Source organism: Gasterosteus aculeatus, chromosome 15 (genome assembly GCF_964276395.1).
Source record: "Gasterosteus aculeatus chromosome 15, fGasAcu3.hap1.1, whole genome shotgun sequence".
NCBI classification, from domain to species: domain Eukaryota; kingdom Metazoa; phylum Chordata; class Actinopteri; order Perciformes; family Gasterosteidae; genus Gasterosteus; species Gasterosteus aculeatus.
Window position 1 is genome coordinate 10,046,828 of NC_135703.1, and position 26,192 is coordinate 10,073,019.

At 45.1% G+C, this 26,192-nt stretch overlaps 1 long non-coding RNA gene across 1 annotated transcript; it reads right to left on the reverse strand.

The window, feature by feature from the left end:
* Nucleotides 1-507: 507 nt before the first annotated feature.
* Nucleotides 508-13,652, reverse strand: LOC144388416 (uncharacterized). The gene is made up of 3 exons (XR_013452780.1): nt 13,479-13,652; nt 2,923-2,998; nt 508-2,094 (listed from the first exon to the last, which is right to left on the reverse strand). It is a non-coding gene; the product is annotated as an uncharacterized LOC144388416 (long non-coding RNA).
* Between the last annotated feature and the right edge of the window lie 12,540 nt (nt 13,653-26,192).

Here is a 26,192-nt window from a genome sequence, read left to right on the forward strand (position 1 = left end):
TGTTGGCCGGGGAGGGAGCAAGGAAATGTGCTCACTAGGTGGTAGGGAGGTGAGGAGGGGGAGGGAGGGGTGGGGAGGAGGGGGGGGGGGGGGGACGTGTGGAGGGATGGGTAGTGGCAGGGGAGAGGAAGGGTGAAAGGGCCGAGCGGGGGGGGAGGAGGGAGGGAGGGGGTGTCAGGAAGTAGACAGGAGGGGAGACAAGGGGTGAGGTCTCAGGTGAGAGGGGGCGATAATGATAAACTGTGTTTTTCTGCCGTGTCTGACGGAGAATTAGAGGGGTGGAGGGAAAGGAGAGACGGCGGCGTTGAGCCCGTTGGTGAACGTTGAAAGAGATTTTGTCATTAAGACATTTTCAAGAATTGAATTGTTTTGTGTTGAAACACGTGAATGCAAACTTTTCTTAAACCGACTGTGTGATTTGAGCAATGAGGTGAAGAGTGAAACAGAATTACCGACAGCTTTCGGTCTGAATCCTTTATTTAGAAAATTAGGATGAAATACGTTTAATTGGAATACGCATTTTATCTTTGTTGAGCCAAATTATTGATTTCAGCTTTTAGAAATAAAACTGATTTGACAAGTTTGATGGCAGATAAGACACTTTTGGATTTGTTACATTGGTCTTTGTTTTTTAAATATAAGGATTTAATCATAATGTCAGAAAAAACACTGTTTTAAGGACGGGTAAAACTCATAATGTGAGAGTAACACTTTTTAAATTATCCCCCTAAAAACATTGTTTTCATAACTATACTTTTTTGAATACAAGAAAATATGCTTTCTTACTAAGAATTATTTTCCCTTCAAAATGATCAGCCTACTTCTCCATCTCACGTCTAAACGCTGTTTATACTTTCACATGCAGTGCATTGATCTTGTGCATGCTGGGTGTCCGGGGGGGCTTGTCAGAGGCCAGACAGCCTGACCCTGACATGGTGAAATTGTTACACAGAAAGCCCCTCATATCCCTTGGCTTTCTCTGGGTCCTGTTGGGCCCGAGGACCCTGGCAGGGCGGCTTGTATCTGAAGATGTGTAGAGATACTGGCTGAGAAGAAAGACGGCCCCTGAGTTAACCTTAAGTGCTGCAATACCTTTGAGGGCAAAGAGACACTCTCTGCTCGCTCATCTGATCTGGTCTTTACCTCTGCAGCCAAGAGGTGTGTGTGTGTGTGTGTGTGTGTGTGTGTGTGTTTGTGTTAGCGGTGGCGGGCTGTTTGAAGGCTCTCTGATGGTTCTTCTGGTGCTCTCCAGGAAGCGTTTGTCTGTGCATTGGATGAGCTCCTCCAGATGTTCCCATGATTCCATCCGATGTGTACGTGCATGCCCGACTGTGTGACTATAACTGGACTCGTGAGTGTGCGCGTGCTCGTCTTTGTGTTTAGATAGAAAGAGGAAGGAGGGGGGCCACGTTCCAATTAGAGATGGATAAACTGTTGATGTAAAAGAAACTAAAGCTAACATTTACAGGCTGTGACTCTGTGATGTCTCCCATTGTGAATTCAGTCTGCACTGTGGCATCAGGCCTAAAGCAGCAGACGAGAGACGGTGCCTGAAGGATTGTTTTTAAATTCCACATTATAGTTTCCAAAGTGCACTTCAGTGATCTAAACATGTTTAAATGTACAACCACTGTAGAAAACACTTAAGAGCACTATGTTCCTCTCTGAACTTTAACTGCCCTGCTGAAGTGTCGATGAGCAAGCGCAAGACTGTAGCTGACCTGGGACTTTGACCTCCCAATGGACTGGGGGGGGAGGGAGTTAATATATGACTTTCCTTTGTAAAAACAGAGGACTGCAAAACCGCTAGGAAATCACTCACAACTTAACGGCCGAGGAGAGACAAACCTGAATGCACAAAAGGTGTGTATGAACTTCCTCCGGGGCAGCAGGGTTCATCTCCACTGGGTAAAAGAATGAGCTTCAGCTCAATAACGGTTCAAATGGAAGTGCAAAAAGTTAGAGTTACAACAAAGGCTACGCCGAATACGTTGACATAAAAGCGTAGAGGCAGAAGTTAAAGTCGAGTGGAGCTTGACGGGTTCCATTTCATCAAGTTGATTTTGAGGGCCCGGGAATGCGTGTGGTTGAGGTCTGTGGGTAAGAAACAACAGAGAAGTCAAGGGGGACGTTATATAAGACTCTTTTTTCAATGAAGTTGATTTTAAATTGTCGTCAGACGTTGTATTTAATTATTTAGGTACTTTACAAGCCACTATGATGTATGAACTTTCCTTCATCTCTACAACCTTGATAAGTACTTTGCCGCGGCGATGGTCACATCAATCCAGGAAGGAAATAATCTCAACCTAATTTAGAATTTTGGTAATATTTAGTTTACCACACAAAATGACAAATGTTTTACGTCCTCTTAAGTCAATTGTGTCACTGCCGAATGAGCCTTTGATCATTTCCCCGTTGCGTTGGTCTTCGTAGTCTATACGTACATGCTTGTGTGTTTCACGTATCTGTGAATGTATTTTGGGGTTTTTGCGTGGCTGTTATTTTAAAATAACATTTCCATAAAAGGTTTGAATGAAGTGTCAGTGGAGATATAAGATATTTTGTTGATATGTTGGGTTTTGTTTGTGCAGTTTTAACCTAGAGGGCCAGTTTCAGAACTTATGTTTTGGCAATTGCAAAAACGTATATATAAATAATTAAAGTTTTTGTTAAATAGCTGTCTAATTAACATGCTAATGCACATTTTTCCAGGGCTTAAATAATGACAATCTTTGCATTAGTGTGTCCTTGTCTGTGCTTGTTTGTTTCCCATCTGGCAGTTTTCTGCTGGAAAAAAATTCCGACCTTCCTCCACTTTTGAAGAGCCCACACTTGAGTTGTGACCTCATTTGGACGGTGAGCACCTGTGGAGTGCAAACAATTATCCCATTAGTGCTAAGAGGGGCAGCTCCTCCTCACCTGAAGGAGCCCTTCTCCCCGCCCACAACTCCACCTCCATCCTCCAAACGGCTTTGGTTTCTTCCAGCTCACACATCTGAAGCCATAGAGAGTATGTTAGAGGTGTAGTTGCACTCTGAAGGGGGGTGGAGAGAGAAGGGGGGGGGCAGGGCGGGGGGCTCATGGGGATCAACGGTGTTCTCCTGGTTGACAAACCTCAGACAAAAAAGGTCCTGCTTTGACTGAGACATACGGGCCAGCCCACAAACACCTGGATGGCCAGGGGAGTCATGAGCAGGCTCACAGCGCTTCAAAGACACTCTGCCACCTGGGCTCATCGCTGGGAGTAAGGCGGCGTGGTGGGGTGTGTGAGAATGTGACACACACACACACACACGACACACACACACCAAAGGGGTTTAAATGTTAAGTCTCAGCGACTGAAGTCCTACTTATCTCAAATTGATAGATACACACAGACACAGACTGCTATACATCCACATGTGCAGACCAAACAAACACTTAGCCCCCTCCCCCCTCCCTGCCCCTCACACACACACACACACACACACACACACACACACACACACACACACAGATATACAGTAATGGCATTATGCACACTCAGATAGACACACACCGCTCCAGTGCGAGGCTGGGAACCTGGTGCAGGGCTGCTGTAGGAGCTGTTTGAAGCCAGCTGTCACAACCTGACAGCCTGTTGTTTTAGAGGCCTTTGGTATGGCCGAGGGGCCGAGGGGAGAAAAACAACACCAGGAATGTGTACAAGTCAGGACCCAACAGTAAATCCTTCGTCCGTTTCCTCTCTCCCAATGCAGGCAGAGGGGAGCAGGGTCGTCCAACGGAGAGAGAGCCCAGGGACGTGGGAGCCCCTGGAGTCTCCCAGCCGGGCCGCTGAAGTGAGACGCGTCTCCCGCCCGGTCTCTACTTTTTCTCACACCTTGAACCCTCTTGTCTTTTCTTCTGCTCTCTCCTGTCTTGTCTTCCACTCTCCGGACCTCTCTCTCCATCCCTCGCTCACTACCCACAGATGTGCTTATTTGTAATGGTTTTATTATGTGGCTGTTTATCCTGTGGCTGTATTCATTAAGAGCAGACACACACAAACAACAGCTTCAGAGGGGGAATGAAAGAAATAAAGGGGTGGGGAATTCACAGACTCTCAAATATTTAATCGCACACATATTCTCGGAGTAAAGGAGGAAAACACACCCACAAAACGGCACGAACGCGGCTAACATGGTACAGTATCGCAGCAGCATTAAAGTCAATAACATACACGGTCACGAAACCCAGGAGCAGGCAGACACGAGACCCACGACGAGGAGAAAACAAAGCATCTCGTCTCGTGAACGCTTCCTTGGAGTGCCGTGTGATGTTGCATCAAGTGCCAACTCAAATGTGTTGTTTAACTTCCGTAAATGAAATTTTGGCATATTCTTATTGAGCATTTCACGGAGTAACATCTCACATGCACATTTTGTTTATTTCTGCCATGTGCGCACAAACATATTGGGAGATTTTTATAGCGTTATTTTCCAGTCACAGTGTTCCATCCCGATCATTTCTCAATGTTTTTGTTTTCTTTTGTTTTCTGCTGTAATCTATTTAATCTTAATGCACATTTAGAAATGGATGAACAAAACAAAGCCACAGTGGATACACATGTGGCCTCCTTAAAGGGATTCTCCCTCAGTTGGACACATGAAGTTCAGTTTACAATAAATTCTAAAATCAAGGTGTGTGTGATTGGGGCTTTCCAAGGTCTGGAAAAACAACCCTGGTGATGTCATGGGGATTAAATACCTACAACCCATTCTCATTAAAACCCACTTGGTCAGGTGTCTTGATGACACTTTCCAACGTACTTGGTTGCCTTTCGTGTCTAAACTTGGCAAGCTGCACTTCAACAAGTTCAACAAGTAACGTAAGTTCGGAAAAACAAGCAACTTCAAAATAACTCAATACCACTTTGGGACGTTTTTTAGCACTGTTTGATGTACCGAGTATGCAAACTAACTGGCATCTCCACTCAAGCGTGAGACGTACATTTTTTAAAAACATAATGCGTGGGTTACAAACTCGGGGTGTGAGGTTCAAAAGAATTGAAAAGAAGCATTTAAAGGAGGGAACTTCTGCTGAACTAGTTCATTACTTGTGGAAATCCGAACATCTTCGTCATTGTGACCAATTATACCTGCTGTGTTTCTTGTGAGTCTCCAAAGTATCTTAAAGTGCAGCGCTTAATGGCTTAAGTGCCCCTTTCATTTTCCTCCCCGCCCATGTTCTCGATAAGTGTTTATGTTGGTCCGGACAAGACGATGTCATCCTGGATGTCATTATAATAATGTGGTTACATTTGTGCTTGTTATCTAATAATTATCACGTTCGGAACATTTTGTACAGGTATTAGTTTCACCGTCATGAAAACAGTGTTAAACTAATGAGCAGGTTGTTAGAAAAGTCAATTCATTCACCAAGCAATCCTATAAATACATATTTTAATGTCTGCTTTTGTGTATGTATGTATGCAACATCTAAGGGGAGGGGTCTTTTCACACACACACACACAGAAGGAGTTACACCAAAGCCATGACCCCGGTGGTCCAGTCGGCTATACATCATCGTCCTCAACACTCCTCAAACTCCTCGCTGCGCTTTGAACTGATCGTGGTTCACTGAACAAGCTGCTGCCTCCCTGTTGGGATACACAGAAGAAGCCAGAAAATCACCACTCTCAAAAGAAAGGCCAACAGATGTTCAAAAAGGCTCGTGCGCCAGAGTCCAGGCAGGTCTCTTCCTCCTCAGTTGATGTCCTCACAGACAACGCGTTGGCTTCATGAAATGATTGGCCTGTGATTTGCATTCATTAAAGAAGAGCGAGTGAGATTGCGGTTTAGAACGGGTTGATGTGTGCGCTACAATCCTCAATGACTTATCAAGTGCTTTGGTTATTACATCATGGCCATGACAGAAAGGGGAGTGGAAGGTCTGGGAGTGATATTGTTGTTTACACAATTACAGTGGTACATCTCGGTTGCGTGTGTATGCTGTTGTGAATGTGTGTGTGAATGTGTGTGTGTGTGTGTGTGGTCGCTGAACGTTTGTTTCCTCCCTACTATGCGTGTATACACAAATGCAAGTAAACATCAAGCGCCTAAGCCAACACTACTTCCCTTTCTATTGCTGCACGGACAGAGTGAGATATGGAGACAAATACATGTGGATAGAGAGAGAGAGAGAGAGAGAGAGAGAGAGAGAGGGAGAAAAATAGGGAAGAAGTAATACATTATACATCTTTGTCTATGTTTATGTGCTAACAGTGTAACCGCCACCTTCCATCATCAGCAGTTCTGGACCATCTAAATCACATTACTGTGAAGGCAGTAAAAACAGGGTTGAACCTAAAGACTCTGAGACCAGGTTCTTTTTACTCAAGATCAAAAACAGGGAAAAAAGTCAAAACCAAAAGCATGACGCAAACCCATCCAATGAACGAAGTGGGCCGGTGGGTCGTACTGGGCCCATGGGAGCAGGTGTAAAGGTGGGTGGGGAGGAGCAGCTCATAGGAATTGGCTGGCATTGTGACAATAACTCACAGGAGTTCATCACTACGCTGTACAATAGCATTTCCTCTCTGAGCGAATCCAACAATGAGGACAAAAGAGGTGAAGAAGGGCTCCGTCAGAACCCTCAAACCTTATTAAACTTGATGATGGATATTAGCAAATTGCGATTAAATGTAATCGACAGCCTTCCTTCAAAATGCCAAGGACCAATACACACAGAAAACAAAAGAGGTAGCCAACTATTTAACAGCCACATTCTTAACCGTGATGTCAAACCCTCTACAGGGACATTGATAATAAACATGTACTCTCTTGACAGCTGCTCGCGGTTGTTTATGTGTGACCTGTACATAAATGCTAACACGGGGGTCTCAAAGTTTCCAGTCCCATATCAGGGCCTGACCCTAAATCTGAACCCCCTTCCCCAAACCGCTGCACGGAACTCGGCCCTGCGGGACGACCGCTGGCCTTTGGGGCTGCCCCCTGGCCCAAAGTACGCCTCCCCCCCCTTCCAAAGGCCCCCGTGTTGCCTTGTGCGCTGCCTGAGTCCTCGGGGAGCCATGTTAAGCAACCATGTCGCCCCCCCCCCCTCGGTCTGTGACTCTCTCACCACCAGGAAACAGGGGCCTTCTCCTGCACCTCTCGGCTGCAGCGTTTGACAGCTAATATTTTTCTGCCGAATCTGCGTCTGTAATCCGCACTTCCATGTAGGGATCTCGTTACGACCTGTCTTGAGAAGGCCAGCTGTTCAAACAGGGTGATTAATTAAAGGAATTCTGTTTGTAAAACAATCCCCAACCATTCTCCCCCCTCTCTCCCCCCATTCTCTCTCTCTCATTCCGTCCCATCAGACTCCCGGTGCGACTCTGGCCGAGTGTTTAAGACCACGCAGCTCAGACTTTGCGGTCTCCTTGCATTGAGTCTCATTCTTCCTGACATTCTGCACATTAGCAAGACAAATAACACAAATAAAACCTGTTGAACTAGCGCGTGGGCGTGTGTGCATTGAGGTTTGTGTGTGTGTGTGTGTGTGTGATCGTGGTAGTTATGGGGGGGAACTGGAGGAAGGAAGGAGTGTTTTGTTTTTTTTATTGCTCAAAGGCTTGTAGCAGGTGGGGTCTCTTGTTGCCAATTTCGGCGCTGGATACTCATTCTCTTTCCTCCCCTTCTCTCCATCTCTCAATCTCACTGGTTTCCGTGAGGAGTGCAGGTGCTCGCTATTCATAACCGCCAAGTCAGATTCCTCAACTCCCGTCAGGCTGCAGCTCATGGCGACCTCGCTCGTTCACGCCGTCCTGCCGTGTCGGGGCGAAAGGTCACATGGGTTTCGAGCAGCACAGTGGCGGCGGGCTCAGACATCTGAGGTTACATTGTGTGTGTGGGGGGGGTTCTTTGACTTTTTGAGTCAGGGGACCCATCAGAAGGGAGAAGATTTTCCGTTAACACAAATAAATCATGCCTATACAATTTGAACTCTTTGATGGTATTAATAAGTACTCTATTATATGCAGATGATCAGTAAATGTGGAAGGCGTAATGTTAACCAATAAGGACTCATTTACATGGACAACCATTAGAGGTTGATGTCATGATGCCAAAACTGTACTCGTGGAATTCTTTTACAAGGCACATAAAACAAAATGTAATACCTCACCAAAATGCGTGTGGTTATGACTGTTGAATAAATAAAGTAGAATACACAATAAATTAGATAATTTAATAATAATACATTACTAATTAAATCCAATAACATCGTATATTTTAAACAAAATCAAATTATATGACTTAAGCATGCAATCAAAAAAGTTTCTTTCTTATTATTTGTCATTTTTGGTGTGTAGAATATAATCCTGATTTTACATGCAGTATGAAACAATCCCCCTACATCTGCTATTGCCTTTCATCTACCCAGCCCTTTTTTAAACTAATAATAGATCAAAGTTCTTGAAGAATTGGCTAAAAATGCAGCTTTTTTGTGTGCACAGCTATCTCATCAAAGGGTCCCCGGAGCGCAGACAACCCCGACTAAAGTGCTCAGAAAAACTGGTGTTTTCACAGTACATGTACCTCTCTGGAGAACACGCAGCACAGAGTCAGGCTGCTCCTCGCGCTTAAGACATGTATGCACCCAGTGCTCTCATCTGAAGTCTGTCGACAAATGTGCACAGATGTTTCATCAGAAGACACAATAGAAGCCATAAAACCGATTGGACCGAATCCCATTGCACACACAACCTTACACAGGCCTCGCCGTCGGTTCTCTCCATAAAAACCCAATAGGGATTTTCAGAAACTATTTCTATTAGCAGTCTGGGCTTTGTCCGTCTAACATCATGTGTTGTAAAAAAGAAGTTGGTGAAAGAATTAAGGCAAGGCCTCAGATAAGGGGCCCCCGCTACCAGGATTACTGACCGATTCGGGTTGTGAGCGGCAACTGCGCTACCTGGTCGCCTTCTCCCACACACGAAACACATCCTGCTGCTGGGGTTGAGATCCTGCACATGACCGTACTTCACACCATGTCCCATTCGGGTGTGCAAAGAGCTCGTTTTAAACGTCTGTATCTGGCCCGAGGTTTACAGAAAGAAGTGAGGATCAATCATGGGAAAGCTATGAATTCAGAATAAGAAGTTTGGAAGTCATATGCTTGGGGATTTTCGAACTGGATAACTCACTTGATCTTTTTTTATTCTTGTCAGGGAACGTTATTTCCTTCATCTGAGCTAAGCCAGCAGATAGAGGGATATGGAGCATAAGCCGACAAGTTTAATACTAAGAGGTGGAACTTAAAAGTGAAATTACATCGCTGCTGTGTGGCTTATGGCAGGCCGAGCTCTTCCACAACTCTGGATTCCAATAGTGTGAGATTCCAGGGAGGTATTAGGTGACTCTAGCCGGAAATCCCCTCTCTGTGACCGCTGGCGTTTGTTTTCCTTAGCTGAGCTCCGAGATGGGTGGCATTGCGGGCCCGGGCCCAGCTCACTCTGTCTCTCCCACTTCCAGATGCCCAGGAGGGAACCGTTAGAGATGCCTTCATGCCCGGCTGGCACCTTGTGGATCGGGTCCAGCGTCTAACATGCTGGGCTGCCTGGTTACAGTTTACATTCTTTCCTCCCTTGCTCCCTCCCTCCCTTCCTCCATCCCTCCCTCTCCCTTTTCCATCTGGCCCCGCGGCCAAGGCTGCAACACCGAAAAGGAGGCTCACACTATTCTCTGTGGCCGAGAAGCTGAAAGACCTTCCTGCATAATTACAAACAGACACATAGTCACGATTTTAGCGAGTTGGTGATCTCACACCTTTGCTCTGCCGGCCACCTCACTGTTCCTCAGGAGTGAGCCAAGGGACAGGCACCGTCAACAAGCGCATGTGACTGAGGGGTTTTGGCTGCTTTGCTGGAGGAGAACAAATCCTTTCTGAATGAAGGCAAGATGCTAACCCTATGTGGTGGCAGCAGTGACTTGTTTTCCTCTTTTATAACAGCCAATGTTGATTTACAGAGATTGAAATGGGCGGGTAACAGTGCAAGCACCTGTGAAAGGTCTGCAACATATAGAGTAAAAGGATTAATTAGTGGATAGAAGAAGCACAGGGGAAACAAGAAAGAAAGAAAGCGTCTGGCTGAGGAAAAAGGCAAAGAGAGGGGAAAACATCTTGAGCTGGAAGCGTTCCTTTATCCTGGCCAATCTCGGCTGCACCTGTGATGACAACCCCTTGTGAGCAGTGCAGTGATTGTGTAACCCGGAATGAAAGGAGGGGAGGCTGTGGATGGCGTAAGAGGCTACAGAAGGGGGAGAAAAGGACATAAAGCGTTTTCCCGACATGTAAGTTCATGACAAGACCCAGACAGTCGCCCCGAAACCCCCACCTAGCATCCCCCTGCAGGGCAGGGACGGGAGGAAGACTGCCAGGGCACAAATCCAACCCGCTCCCTCACCACTCCTGTTACCCCGTATTCCCCCTTCAAGCCCCTTTCTTGCCCTCTACACACACACACTCACACACATTGTGTGGGGCAGTTTGTTCTTCCATTCCACACAAGATGTTGTTTTAAATCATAATAGTAACCAGACTGCAATCACATTATTGCACTCATGGTGATTCTGACAAGTGGTGGGAGTCATGTGCTGAGGCTTTGGCAGGGTTAGCACACCATTCTCCCAGCTGTGAGCTCAGCCCCAGCACCCCCCCTTACACACCAACACACACACACACACACACACACACACACATATGTATTTACACACTCCACCTCCATCTCGATCTCCCTCCCAGGGAACATGTTGCTCCGCTCCGTTCCACTGTAACCTGCATGCATTAGCGCAGCCTAATCTAAGTCAGATTTGGGTAAATAGCAGCTACACATGTGCCTTGAGAAAGAATTGGTTGTTTTGTTCAAACACATAAAAGGGCTCATGTTTACGTTTTCCTGACAAGCGTCCTCTTGTGGTGGTGCAGATGCGAACGACTGTTCCCACTTATGGGCAAAGACAGAAATACCATTATAAAGTTTTTATATTGCTGTAAAACCTATAGAAAAAACAATTGTGGTTTATTTAAACTTGAGTGCAACATCAATAAAAATCGCTCCATTTGCAAGAAACATGGAGAGCCGTTACTGTTAGTGTAGCAGCTTTTCCCCGTAAACCGAGTATATAACTAACTTCCGTCTTAAACTTATTAAATACTTTACTTTTCTGCGCAATGAGCAGAAATTTGTGATATTACAGGTGCGTGCACATTCAGATTTCTAGCTTTCTAGCTAATCTGGCTAAACTGTCATGTTTGTTAATATTTTTTGTCCTTTCTTGTCTTGAGGTTTTCAGTTTGTCTCGTACCGCCCGTCCATGTAGTCTATTTTAAATAATCTCCAAAATCTTTCCCAAAACCCTAATTTAAGTCGCCTAAATCCAACCAGGCATCACCATCGACTGTTATGGAAGGCGACGATACACAACCTGTTTAACCTCTTCAAGGTCTCTTGTGGAATAGCCGACAAACATGCTCACATAAATATCACATGATATGACATAATGTTCACTTTTTAATTTAGACATGATTCATCCAGCTACCATGCGGATGCATCCATGCGTGCTTTTGTTTGTACCCACAAGGCACTGAGAGTTACTGTGGGTGATTCAGGAGGCGGAGGGGAAGGAGGGGGTCCTAAATGGATCTTAGCTGGACTTGAGGCAGGTGAAACAACCACACTGCCAATGGTCCACGCCTGTGGATAAATAATAGAGACCAGGGGTCAAACACGGAGCCCTGCTCTCTTTCTGTCCCATCTTCCCTTTCATTTCTTCTGAGGTGTGGCCGCGTTCTCCACTGCATGGCTAACAAGATCAGGCTGCAGGGTGGGCCTCCACCAGCTGGCTCTTTGTCCGTGTTTGGAACGGACTCGGTTATTGAAAATAGTTGTAAGAGAAACTTTTACGGCATCGTGTGTGAGAGAGTTTGGGGAGAGAGAAACTACCAAAATAATGTCTTACCCAATCTTTCCACAGTTTAAACACACATCAGGCAGCGGGCAATCTGTTCAAAGTCAGAGAGGAAGAATGACGGTACGGCAAATTGAGGATATCCACCACTATTTCCCGCATTTTGTTAACAAGGGGGGATGAATTTAATCATTTACACTAACAAGGGCACGATATTCTACTTCATCCGTCCTGATTGTGTATGTCCTAAAAAAAGCATGCCAAGTGTTTTGAAAGAAAACAGAGCTTTGCTGTCCTTCACTATTGCTCGCTGTGCCATTGTGGTCTCTGATTTATAGCGGAAGGAACAGTGGAGAGAGAACATTTCTCTCTAAACAAAGAAAGCAGATGTACTTTTAAAAAGCCACTGCACTAAAGAAACCTACTGTCCTCTAAGTCATTAGGGTTTTTTTCTTAGCACGTCACAAACATGTTGCGCAGCTACAAGTGCTTAAATGTGCGGTCCCCATCTTTAAAAGCTTGCAGGTTGCCTTCTTTTCTAGGACGGTGGTCCAAACAGCACAGGAATCCCTGGAATGGTTTTGTTTAACACTGTCTCCGGGGAGAAATATATTGTGACGAACTGTGGAAACATGATACCCATATTTGCCTTCTATCTGGAAAACCCAAAGTGAGACCATCACTCCATCAAAGTTTAAGAACCGGAACGAGATAGTCACGGATTGTAGCAGAATGACGGGAATGGTTTGTTAGCATTTTAATCCCTCACAGCCTGTTATCCTCTGTGCAGCATGCAGGACTGGCGCTGCGCGTGCGTCTAATATCAGATGGTAAACTTAAAGCAGGAAGCTGGAAGCACTTGAATTGTACTTGAATCCCTCAATGAAATGGTTGAAGTGTTTTATCAAGGAAGACCTTCGTAAAGACGACTTTTGTGAATGTGTGCTACCTTAAAAAGATTTCAACCCTCTTTCTCAGAGAGGAAAGAAAAAAAACAATAGCTTTGGAGTATGTGGAAAACATGTGTTTCATCGGTTTTGTTTTTGCCTGTTTAGTATTTGCGGGTGTATTTTTTCAATTGGAGAGCCAAGAGAGCCTATTGGCCAGCATGCCAGGCCCCAGTTAGGATGCAGGCTATAATTTCTGCTTCCTTTGAAGTCAATGTATGTGTGTGTTGAGTGTGTATTTGTGTGTCCGTTGTGGTGTTGGGTCTTGTAGCGTGGCGGCTGGAAGGATACGCTAAAGATTACTCGTGTCCAACAAATTATTTTTAGTTTTACTAACTTTAAGATTTTGTCAACGAAACGGCTAACTGGGTAACTGGGTACAAAGGCTGAAAAGAGAGTCTCAACATGATATTTTTCACAAAGGGGGCTATTATGCTGCGTTGCATTGGATTGAACAGGTGGTCATGATTCACCCTGCGTGTGTAGGTGTGTGTGTCTGCATATTATAGTTCATCATGTAAATAAAGCACACATCGGACTGAGTTGAAAAGCAGGCTGTAAATAATACTAAGAAACCCAAATCGGCACTCAAAATACTCACGTCCTCCGCGGTAAGCAGCAGCAAAACTACTTGAGCAGATGGGACGGTTCTTCCTGTCTGCAGCCACTCGACCTGCGATGATGGAAGCCAAACCGCGGCTCTCAGCGCCCCAGAGATAGAAGTGCATAACGGGGGCCGAGTTAGGTGTGTGAGGAATGAACATGGACGACTCTGGCCATGTCTCATGTAAAGTGATGTGGTGGGGTTATGAACGCAGCCCTCGCACTGGCCACTACCCAACTGATTCCATAATTGGTGCCAGCATTTAAAGGGCCCCCGTTGGCATGGTCTCTTTTCCTTTTGGCCCCTGTCCTGTGTAAAGCTATGTGGTAATGTATGTATGTAATCACTTGGCTTGTATGTATGTACGGTCTCCATCCTTCAGTTGGCATTAGCCCTTCTGCACTGTGAATTGATTAATTTGTTCTCAGTCCACAGCTAGCCAACTGCTTAATTTACCCGCCACACGTAATTAAATGAAATACATTTTTTTTTTAAAAAGCTGGCTCAAAACAGCAAAGTATTTGGTCGCTCAAGACACATGTGGAGACGCATTCCAAAGCCAGGTGTGAACCGAGCTGTCCACTTGGGATTGGATCGCCCAAAACTCATGTTAATGACTGCACACAGAATGGTAACCACATGGATGTCTGAAAGAGGCTTGATGACTTTAGTTCTCTTCGGGGTGGCCGGGGGGGGGGGGGGGGTTCTAACTGACAAGAATAAGTAGATTTAGTTGTTAAACTGCTGTTCAACCGGTGTTGAACTGGAATTTAAGTTTGGTAAGAAGGCTTGTAAAAAAAACAACTTGGAACTGCTGGTTTGGTTTGGAAGTCATTTTCTCCTGGTAACGACTTTCCCAGATTTATCCACCTCATTGTGGATGTGGGCTCAGTGACTATTTACTTACAGCCCATTGAGTACTCATCCAAATAATCTTGTTATTTTGTTGCTGTGGCTTTAGGATTTCACAAGACTCAAAACAAATAAAAGGAGCTTGTATTGGGGAACCGACCATTAAGCAGTGGGAGGGTAAACTTGTAATTTGTTTGTGCTTCCTGCAGAGCGACACTGAACAGACAAAAGCTTTTAACTGGGAACATCAAAGTGAGGTCAATTAAGTGAGCTATTCTATCCAAACAGTGGGTACCCGAGAAACCTGAGCTCCTCGTTGTGTTGCGGGAAAACGCGGTGGCTCGTCATGGTGACTCACAAAGAAAATGGACGCACAGAGTGAGTCACAAATGCTAATTGTCTCACTCACAGGTGTAATTGACTCACATACGAGGAACTCTGCATGACCCTGAGAGGGAAGCCCCTGCTACATGCCATCGCAGTAACCTATTTCCAGGTGTTTTTTTAATTATAACAAGTTTCGCCAGATCCATTACACGTTCATACAGTCATCACAGCACATTTCAATACCAGCATGGAGGCTGTGCGTCACAGGTGCACTTTTGGAAAGGGAATAAAATAATTGGCAATAATGTTATGGACTTTAAAAAGGCCATGCAAAAAGTTAAACCAGAGTGTGCTAATTAAACATCCACAGATGAACATGGAGAAAATGAAGTAAACTATCAGAATAGATTACAATCAAACTGTCAGGGATGGGTGGAAGGCAGGACTCAAACGTAGACTTTTTAGAAAACAAAAGACTTAGTCAAAGACAATAGTCAAACAAGCCAGACAATCACAGGGGATGACAGGACAAGGCAGGAAATCAAGTTATCCCGGGACACGAGTGGCGGAAAACTACAAAATAAGACAGGACGTGAACCCAAACCGTGACACAAACAATCACACAAACCCCAAACTTTGGTAATTTAGTGCGTTACCAAGAGCAAAGGTCTGCCAATATGCTCAAGCAGGCATTTTTACCAACTTAGCTTTTAAGTACACTTTCCTGATTGACATCATAAGTTGAGTGTTTTTAATCGGCCCATGTTTGGTCTTCATGGAACTTAAATCCCAGGCCTGAATTTTAAACAGACCGTTGGGTAAAAGCATCTACTCTCCCTTGTTCAAAAGGACCCCCAAAAAATGTTCCATTGCCTCCAAATAACGCCCACCTGGCCCATCGCATGTTTGATATCTTGATTCTGCACATCTGTAATCTCCTAAGGTTTGCAACATCACCTCAGACCGGCCAGATCGCGGCACGACTCGATGCTGTCTGTCTGATCTCGTGAGCTGTGGATATGTCCGCCCTCTGGCCCACATGAAGATAGCTGCGGAATACAAGTGGAGATAGTGGCCCCTGAGCTGTGAAACCCCACGCTTGGAAGGATGCTGGGCCGCAGCGATAACTCACCTGTGTGCTGATGGAAGGAGAGACAGTGTCCCAAACAGATTAAAGGCGAGCTGATTGCAAAACAAGATGCATAGTTTTGCTCGAAGGATAAACACGAGATGGAAAAATTCTAAACAAAGCCAGTTGAAAGAGGCCATTGGATGTTTTATCTCACTGTCTTTGATTCATTTCTGGATTTGTGTGAGAACATGAGCGCATGCACGTGCTTGCCATTTACACAGAATATCAGGGTCTATTCATGTTTGGTTTGGAAATCCTAAACAGCCAAAAGAAAAAAGCATCAGACTCATTCAAATCAACTTCAGAACCCCAATGTCAGTGGCACATTTTCAAAACCACATTCTGGTATGAAATGTCAACATCGATGGAAGATGGGAACAGAGCAGCAGAAGGTCTGATCTCAATCTTCTCTTTTTCTCCCCTCTTTCCAACTTTCAGTGCTGTCACGTAAAGGTTTTTACAGTCTGCTGGCAAAAATGTCATCTCTCAAAGGCCTATCTCTCTCATCCTGTCAGTGCAGGCAGGAGATATCGCACCTAACCTGTGAAACAGGGAGTGCACGATGTGTTTGTGCAGAATGATGGGTGAACATTTTTGTTTATCGCACTGATGGACACACTCCAGTGATCTTGTCTGACAGTTCAAGTCAGTGTCTGCAGGTGTCAGGGATGTGAGTCCCATGACAGATTTTCTCTGCTTCGTGGAAAACTTCAACCACTCTGGATCCCCATGTTTTGGGTGTAAGCGACTAAAATGTCTGTAATGTCATCCTATTGTGGTAGTTGTGTTGAATGTTAAAGGCACAGACAGAGGAGTGTAACCGTTTTCTTATCGTGTCCAACCGTATTTTACGCCCTCGCGATCAAAGTAAGCGCAATAGTCGACCATTACGTTGAGGATCTTCAAGACTACACTTCAATAAGCTCCTACGCAAAAAACAGAAAGCAAAAGGTAAAGACAAATGTTTTATTTCCTTTCCATAATGTTAACAGAAACATTGTACTGTGAGTTGCCAGGGCTAACAAAGCCTAAACGACCTGCACTGTTATTACAAAGCTAGTTGCAACACGCTAATGAGCCTACAGAAGTAATATTAAGCAGTGAAGGCCCTGATCATGAACGATGGCTGTTCAAACATTCTCCAGTTTAATGCTCGCCTTGATTAAAAGTGACATCTGCGGGAACAAGTAAAATACAAGCAACAGACGATAGAATTCAGAGTAACGCTAAACCAATTATTTTGTTGCACGTGCAATTAAATGAACTTGAGGTCATTCGATGAGTTAAAGGAATATGTCAGCTCCACCCTTGCAGTATACATGAGTTTTATGGTATTTAACATAACCCAAAACATAATGACCCAATATTTTGTGACATCATCGTCCAAAGGCGTGGGAGTTTCACTTTTAAGCACAGCACAAAGTCACGCAGCCCTTCTGAAGGGCAGATCTTCGTGGAGGTAACCTCGCCGCGGGTCTAACCACTGCCGGAACACTCAACGGTTTCCTGTAAAAAGGTTTGAGTTTAATACGTGAATTCTGCCACACGCACACGAGGTTAGCACATCTCCCGGTGTGGCTTCAAGGACTTTGTTGAATCTCATAAAAGGGGCAGCCAAATAAACAGCGCTGTAGCAATTCACAAACAAACAAACAGATTTCTATTAAGAAAGAAATTAAGGAAACTAAGCTAAGTGACTGCAGCCTCAGCATGCAGGCGGCCTGCCGGAGCCCTCAGAGGGTGTCTCTGTGCATCTGAGAGTGTTTATGGACTGGCTCTAAGTGGAAGTCATTATGGGACGTTTCTAGTACACTTGCGCTGATAGCAACGGTTTGGGGTCCACCCAAGGCTCCAAACGTAGGTGGTCCGGGCCATCGAGGAGGATGAGCGACAGAAGGAAGGAGGGAGACAGGGAGAGAGACAAACAGAAACATAGAGAGGAAAAAGAGAGAGAACCAGAACGTTTGGCTTCCACCCTTCCTCCACTATTTGCCTTTTCTGCAGATGTGGTCATAAGGAAGGGAGGGAAAAAGAATCACCATAAAGTTATAATTATCCACATGAATGCACACCAAATTCTGGAAAACTGCAATCGGGCACAGACACACGTAAGCACAAAAACACATCCAGGTTACACTCATCACACACACTCTTTTGCAAAAAATGCTTTTACCTTATTCTTAATAAAAGAACACCCAGATCTCTTATTTGTATGTCAAGAATGTGCAATATATATATATATATATATATATATATATATATAGTAATCCTTGTCATGAAAGTACCATGAGGCTGAGACAATATGAGGACGCACAACCGCAGGATCTGTAAACTTCAGACCCCACAGTGCTTCTGACGCAAAAGTCCTGGTGCATTATGAGAAAAGCCTGCTATTTCTGACGTTGCGGGGCGGAGGCAGACAGTGTGCAGCACACTGCTCTGATGCAGGCAGCAACCATTCCATGATCGCTAACAATCTGTTTACCATTGCATGCCGACAACTGGTTTGTATCAGCTAAGTTTACTTAACAGTATATTTCACCTCAGGACATTTGGAGAGATAACCAAATAAACCTTTCAAGGCAGGAATGTTCCCTGGAGCTGCCAGGTTCAAAGCACAGCCCTTGACGGCCCCTGAGCAGTGCGTGGTGGGTGCCTGCAGTCGGGGCGGACATGTTTTACTGAGGTCTCGCTGGTCACTGGGACATGGCGGTGTAATGGGGGAAAAACCGGAAGTTAGGGAAAGATTGCGTGAAGAGGTTTTGGGATGGAGGGCGCTTTGACTTGGGGTACGGCAGCCTCTGTGGCTTTGACACTTCGTCCAGAAGAGCAAACTAAGAATTCAAATGTTGACTCTCAGATGTCCCACTTCCTCTTGTAAATCGCAGGAATTCTTTCATGTGGCAAGTGCTTTTGTTTTACGGCCACGGCCCTGGAGATCGGCTCTGCAGAGCCCCACAGCTCGCAAAATCTTGACCTGGATGGTAGATGAAGGTTTTAAAACTGCTCTGTGTGTGTGTTTGTGTCCATGTTTGCGCATTTGTACAAGTGCACGTTTATATGTGTGTGTGTGATTTATTAAGGATCTAAAGAGAGAATGAGAGAGAGTGAGAGCGGATCACACCTTTTGGTCAACATGACTGTTCACACATCACTGCCTCCTGAGCCTGGCCTCTATGTGGACCGGGCCTGTGAGAGGACACTGAGGTTGGCTCCCCAGACGCATATACCGCTCGATCGTACTAATGATAGGATGCCTTGGCACCCAGACTGTGACGTCAACCTGTGACACACAGGAAAGAATGAACCTTGTCTGGCCGTGGCAAACGGTGATCTGGGTCCCCCAGCCATTTAATTAGGATTGCATATACATGCGTCAATGTGACCACAACCCTGAACCACCAGAACGGGAGGAGCTGATACCAGCTGCTCTCCCAAGAGAATCCTAAATTGGGGACATAAGGATTTCTTTCACCGACAATGCATAAGACCCATATAAAAAACGTGACCGCTAAGGCCAAACAACTGCCAGATGTTGTACGTATTTGCTCCCCTGTCAGTCCTCCACACCGGAGGCTGTGGCGACTGTGGGGTGAGTGGGGAGCACGGTCGTCCTCCAATCAGAGGGTTGTCGTTGTTGTCCTTGGGCAAGATAAGCTACTTAACCCAACATTACGAATGTAGCTGCGACTACAGTGTGTGGATGTTAGTTACTGATGGCAGGTGTCACTGTGTGTGGTTCTCCTGTCATCAGTGTGTGAATGGGTGAATGATGTCATGTAGTGTTAAAGCGCTTTGAGTGGTCAGAAGACTAGAAAAGCGCTACACAAGTACAGTCCATTGACCATTTACCATTTACTGGACAGATAGATGCAGGCGGGCAGATGGAGGGACTTTGGCACAGAGCTAATAGAAATTGCTCTATGAGGCTTCAATGCATTTGGCTTCAGAGAACATGGGAGCTTGATTGAGGTCCTTGCTGAAAGGTTGACGTGTGTCAAAGACGGACTGTCGTGCGGTCGGCTCTTCCACTCTTCTTTTCTCAGTTGGACAGTTCAGTCCAACTGAGAAAAGAAGACGTGCTGCTCTTTTGTTACTTCTCCCTTGTGCCGAGGGAACGAGGGGCAAGAACTGACATTCCGAATGTTATGAAGGACTTTTTACCTTTTTGCCATTTGTAAAACTACTTGTTAGTACTGCAGTTTGAATGTCTGTCTGTGTGTGTGTCTGTGTGTGTGTGTGTGTGTGTGTGTGTGCGCGCGCGTCGGTCTGTACAAATATGTACTCTTGATGTTTATTTATCACTTTGTAAGAGTGTAAGTGTATGAGACAGTGGTGTTGTGGGCGTGCGTGTCTTCAGGCAGCACTTGTGCAGGAATTCATCCACTGCCAACTATCCAAACACAATAAATCTAAGCAGGTGTTTCAATGTGTCGACGGCTGTAACATGAAGGTCGGGGGCTTGCCAGGATATTTATTTTTCTCTCCCGCTGCTAGATCCAAAAAACAAAAGACCGGGATAAAATCAATATGTCAAAAAGCGATGCCTTAAATGGCAGCCACCTGCTCTTATTGTCTCATAAGTTTAAACTGCGGAGCCAAAATGCCAAAAATTCCACTAATAAATCAACAGGCTACTCTTTGAACTAAGTAGCGACAACATCATTTGAAACGTTTTCTGCTCTTTATTAAGACTCAACAGAAATCTCCTGCCCGCCCTCTCGAACAAACTCACAGGGCAACAAAATCTGTTTTGTATTTTGATGCACGGACTCTTTTGCCTTTTTTTCATACCTTAAAGGGAACTCTATTTCCACTGTGGACGGAGAGCAAAAGGTAAAGGCTACGAATGATCCATTTACCTGTGACCTTGTTTTCTGTGCTGTTTGGAGGATAACTGTTTGTAACGTGCAGATGAGTTTGACGCAGTCTTTTATGTTAATTTATTTGAAATGAATGCGGGTATAGAGGTATAGTAATCTTAAATGTTTAAAGAATAACTACTTGTGTCTACGCTGTTGCACAGTTCTCACTAAACATGTTGTGATGATGATGATGATGTGATGATGATCACTTCTGGTGAAAACCCACAGTATTCTCTACCGCAGCTAACTGACATGCCAGGTTATTATTTAAAAAGTCTTTTTGGTGCGGATGTGGCGAGCTTTGGCGTCCTCTCATCATGTATTGCAGAGCGTCAGTCCAAAGAAAAAACTGCACTGCCAAGATGGGCTTTGATTTGTGGCACAACACTTCAATAGCTACGACACAGAGACGAGTTTGGGCAAGCTAATACTCACCAGCTTCAACAGAGCCTGCAACGTTTACTTTTCTACACGCATCTTATGCTTTTCATTGTAATTTATTGTAGAGTACAGCATGGTTTGTGTCATATGAATCATGTGATGAGTGATGAGTCCATTTGATGACACATGGGCACACCAATTTAAAAACAAATTTGTTGTGAATTAACAAACCTGACAAACCGTTGAGATATTTCTTCTCTCCCTTATAACAATATATGACACTTTTAAATTGGTCATTGGGTTCTCCAGCTCTTCTCAGTTATTCCTTCCTTTTCCCTTACACTTGTCATACATTTCATTATCCCCCTTTCTTTCCAAACTGTCGGATGCGTTTTGATCAGACCTGCGCACAAAAAATGCAAGACCTTCCACTCCAGCAAGTATTTATACCTACTATCTGACCCAGGTATGATCAACATGTTCCTTTCCCTTTGTCTCTCATGGCCTCCTTCTTCCCCTCATCCCTGGTTTGATAGCAGCCTGTGCTGGTGAGAGTTACCTCGTCCATAATGCACTCCAGACGGCCTGACTTCCTAATGACTGGTTGTGCTCCAAGCCTTTCCGGGCAGGGCTGTGGCCATGAGCCTCAGACAAACAGACACATAAACAGAGGCAATACAACCCCCCCCCCACCCCCCACACACTCCTCACACACACACACACACACACCGACACAGACCAGTCAAAAGGAGTGCGTTAGTCATCTACCAGATCACCTGTGTCCCATCCTTCATCCAAAACTCTCAACATCTCCTCTACTTTGCCCTTAAAGTAAATATATATCACAGCCAGATCCTCTGTCTTTCTGCTCTGCCTTCCCTTGTACATCATTCAAATATCTCCAATGGCGGGCGGGTATGTGGCAGCAGGTACCAGAGAAGCTAACGTGTGGCAGGAGCTCATGTGAACCCAGGCCTAATGTTGTTCCTCCTCAACTCACGTCTGTAGCTCATTCCTTTATTAATCCACTATTTGTAGATATAGCTCATTCTGATACCTTTTATCGACATTCCGGAGGACTCGTGCACCATCTCAGCAGGGGCCTTTTCCATTGTCAAGGCAACTGGACTGTTTGTTTACTGTGACTCTCTACTTTTTTATCGCTGTCCGCAATGATTCATTTTATGTTTTTAAGATGTTTCCTCCATTTGTAATTTGGGTCAGGGATGCACCAAGAAACACTTCAAAAGGGGAAATTATGAGAATTCTGTAGGTTATTATGAAGTCTAAAACCCAAACGTCCATAAGAGCTTTCATTTCTCAGAAATGAATCTTTATAGTACTTATAAGCATGTTTTAGGATTTTTTTGGTTTGTCTACCGCCTGCTCTGTTTTTGGTTTAGTGAAGAAGCCTTTTTCACAAAGGGAGGCAAAAATATTTGCGGGTTATGACAATACAATACAGTATATCAGCGTTCACTTACACAACCTGGTTGCCCCCCCAGGGCTCGTGGCTGCAGGCCTTAACTGCTCAGACCAAATGTGAATGCCCGACAGTTGTGTACGTTCATGCCAAAAACAACAAACAGCCTCTTGACAACCACTCGCAAAGGAGGGAGTGTCACAGTTTATTCAAGCTCAGAACTAAATCTGGGGGAAAGAGCCGGCTTATTTTCTCTCCAAAATGGCCTGGATGTGTAAATACACACAGATACACCAGTGACTGAAACAATGCCTCCCTGGTGTTCAGCCCACCCCTCCACCCAGGGTTTGAAAGAGCCGTGCTGCATACGAAGCGAGGATAACAGCTCTACCGTTACATGTTGACCAATCTCTACTTATACAGTGACATCTTCTTTATGACACTAACGCTGTTATTCTTCTCTCTCGCTCTACTTTCCATTCGCCTCCGCCCCTTCTTCATCTCCAGGTGGCTCGGCACCCGGCGAGGGCCCCGCTCTTTCACTGAAATGAACAATGTTGTTTTTGGCTGAAGCAAAAAAAAAAAAAAAAAGAAAGAAGAAAAAAGGAAAAGAGTCTAGTTGTAAGCCAGGTCTGCTATCTTTGACAGGATACGCAGCTGATGCTGGGTGGCCTCCGCGCACAAACACACAGCATTGTGCTCTCACCTGAGGAAGCGCGTTCTTTTACTGTCTCCAGATTCAAAAACACACACGCACACAGCAAAGCAAGGCCTTGTGCTGTTGCGTCCTGCCACCAGAGGGTGCAGACAATGTGCCCCCATCGCCCCCGGCTCCAGCCGGGGGATTCCTCTAAGGGACCAAAAGAATGAGCCTCCGGATGTCGGTTCGGCAAAACGGCCCAACTACAATGAGCTGTGACAGGTCTCGCACACACACACACACACACACACACACACACACACACATGTTTCACTTGTACGTATGTTTCAAGATGTGGCTGCATAAAGCTGCTCGGAGATGCGCTGCCCGATACGAGCCTTTCCAAACGAGCCCCATCTGTTTGTCTTTTTCTCACCGTCTGTCCCTTTTGCTCTCTCGCTCACATACAAATTACACTCACACGTTCTCAAGCGATATCTGGGAGGCAGCCTCCTCTTCCTAATTCATCATACTCCTTTTGTATTTACAATCAGTCTTGGTACACTTACCTACTTACCTGCTTCCATTACACTGTTGTGAGGCAGCATATCGGTGGATTGTGCCATGAACTCAACCGCCGAAGCTGAACTGCTTCAGGTCACGGACGTTGTTGGTGTGGAATTATTCAAACCTGTAGATAGAAAATCAACTGCGTCAACTGAAGGTAGGGAGGTCAAAAATATTAGACTTCCGTTCAGTCCAGCTATTCTTTTGTTAAAGGATTTAAACCTGTATATAAATATGGAAACTTCATCAGTGCGGTGAATACAATACAACCTCACTGGAGGCACAGGGAGTAAAAACATGACACCTACTGTTATCTGTTGGCCAGTAGCTGCTTTCAGTCTGGAGAACTTCTCGTGAGTCTAAAATTTTGTGAAATAAATCTACAGTGAAGAACTATTTGCACGTCAATGGCTAATCAAAGCATCTCACGCAACAGGAAAAGCAGTGGCGTCGGCTCAAGGCAATTGCTAACAATTAGCAAAACCCCCCAAAACCGGTTGGTCCGGATGTGTTTTCAGGGGCCATCCGATGTAGAATTGAAGGTTTGCTTATCTGTTCATGGTTTTGACACATTCTTTACATTAACTATTTCTTCTGTTTAGCCAAATGGTCAGTAGAGCAGTCGGTACCACTGGGCACCACAGTTGAAGACATTTAAACAAAATTTTGATTGTAAGTAAAGGCAGAAGATCACTAAAATTGTTTTGAGATATTACAGTTTGACATGGCACTTTACTGAGTACTTTGCAAGCTTATTTTAGAAAGGATGTACATAACATTCATATACTCTGTTGTATAAAGTAATACATTTTACACCATGATTTTGCTTTTATTTTCCACACTCTTCCGATTTCAAAATCGGTTTCACATTCTACTATTGGTGAGCCAAGCCAACACCAGTGTAGCCCTAACACATGGTTTGTGAGGCTGTCATGGGTTTAGCATTTACCCTCAGTGGAGCCGTACAAGTGGATCACCTTAATGTCTACACATAACTTCCTTCAGCGCAAACACACAACCCAAAGAACACCAACCTAACAAAACGACAATCCTTTCCAGTGGTCTCCTCCACCATCACATTTTGATAACCTCTGCGGCTCCCGTTAGCTCAGAGCAGAACCAGACCGCCACTTTAAAACGCACACACACACACGCACGCATGTCCACACCACACACATCCCACCCCCAGCGTCCCTAACCGTGGCTGACACATCAAAGGGCCTTGTCCGAGGAGGGAAGTCGGGGAGGGTCTGGGGAATCATGGGAGACAAAGGAAGCGATTAAGAGATAAGGATCAGTCTAAGATATGACATTTCATCCTGGGCAGATCCGGTAGACACACTCCATTCAAGGAAGGGTATACAGCAACGGAAGGGAGGAGGTGGGAAGGAGCTGCAGGGTCTCCCTCTTTTCTTCCAGCCCTCCTTGCTCCTACAGTCTGTGCACATGGTGAAGAAGGGTCTGCGGTGCAAACACCTCCCCCAAGGTGGACTCGATTAGTCTTGCGTCCTCCAGTCCTGTCCTCTTGTCCATGCTTACACACAACGGGGCAACTTCAAAGAAAAGCAACCCGCCATCGCTCAGGCACATCGACTCAATCAGTCGCTGATTCGCTACCTGGCTGTACATTTTCCTTGGCTTCTTTTCCAAATCGGCCATGGGTTCCCCCATTTTATTTGCCCTTAAATAGTATTTAGCAGCACAAAAGGAGTGAATGCGAAAAAAACGTCGTCATTGTGGGCCTAATTGCCTCGGGGTCGCGTTACAGCTCCGGTTTCGCGTTGTTGCTTTCAAACTGTAGCTCCCCGAGCCCTGGGCACAATCCACCTGCCCCTCAGAGAGCCACACAAAGGGTATGCGTATGAACACAGAGGGAGTCTGTTGGAAAATAAACACACTGAGATCCAACTGCGCTTCTCTTCTCGGAGATGTGTGCACCTGAAGGGGCGAAGCGGACAGAAGCCGAAATAAGCTTCTGTCAGTAACCGCAGCAAAACATGAGCTGTCACCGGATGACACGGCATTGTCTATGAACTATTACCACGCTGAAAGGCGAATTAGTGTTTCATTGGGAGGGGAACGATGGAATGAGATGGAGGAGTTGTGCATAAACAGCTTTGTGTAATTACAGGAGGCTTTTTTTTCTTTTCTTTTTTTACAGCGTCTCAGTTTGCCAGAGGCATCAGAGGGGTGGAGATTGTTAAATGAACTGAGGGAGACTCGCTTTACTCACTGTCTTTAATTTCCTGCCATATGTGTAAATAAAGACAGAGATGTGAGAGGAATATGAGACAATTAGTGTTTCCACTAGTTTTTACTTGACTGTCTGTCCGGGAATACGTACAATGCTGAAGATGATCTTGAAATGGCTACAAGATCCATGTATTATTTTATTTGCCTAAAGCATGGGTACAGTATATTCTTTATGTGGCTTAAAGGGCTAATACGCTTGCTGGAATGAGTGATTCCTGCACACTGACTACAAAACCACAATTTAATTTGAACAGATATTGTTTATATTCCA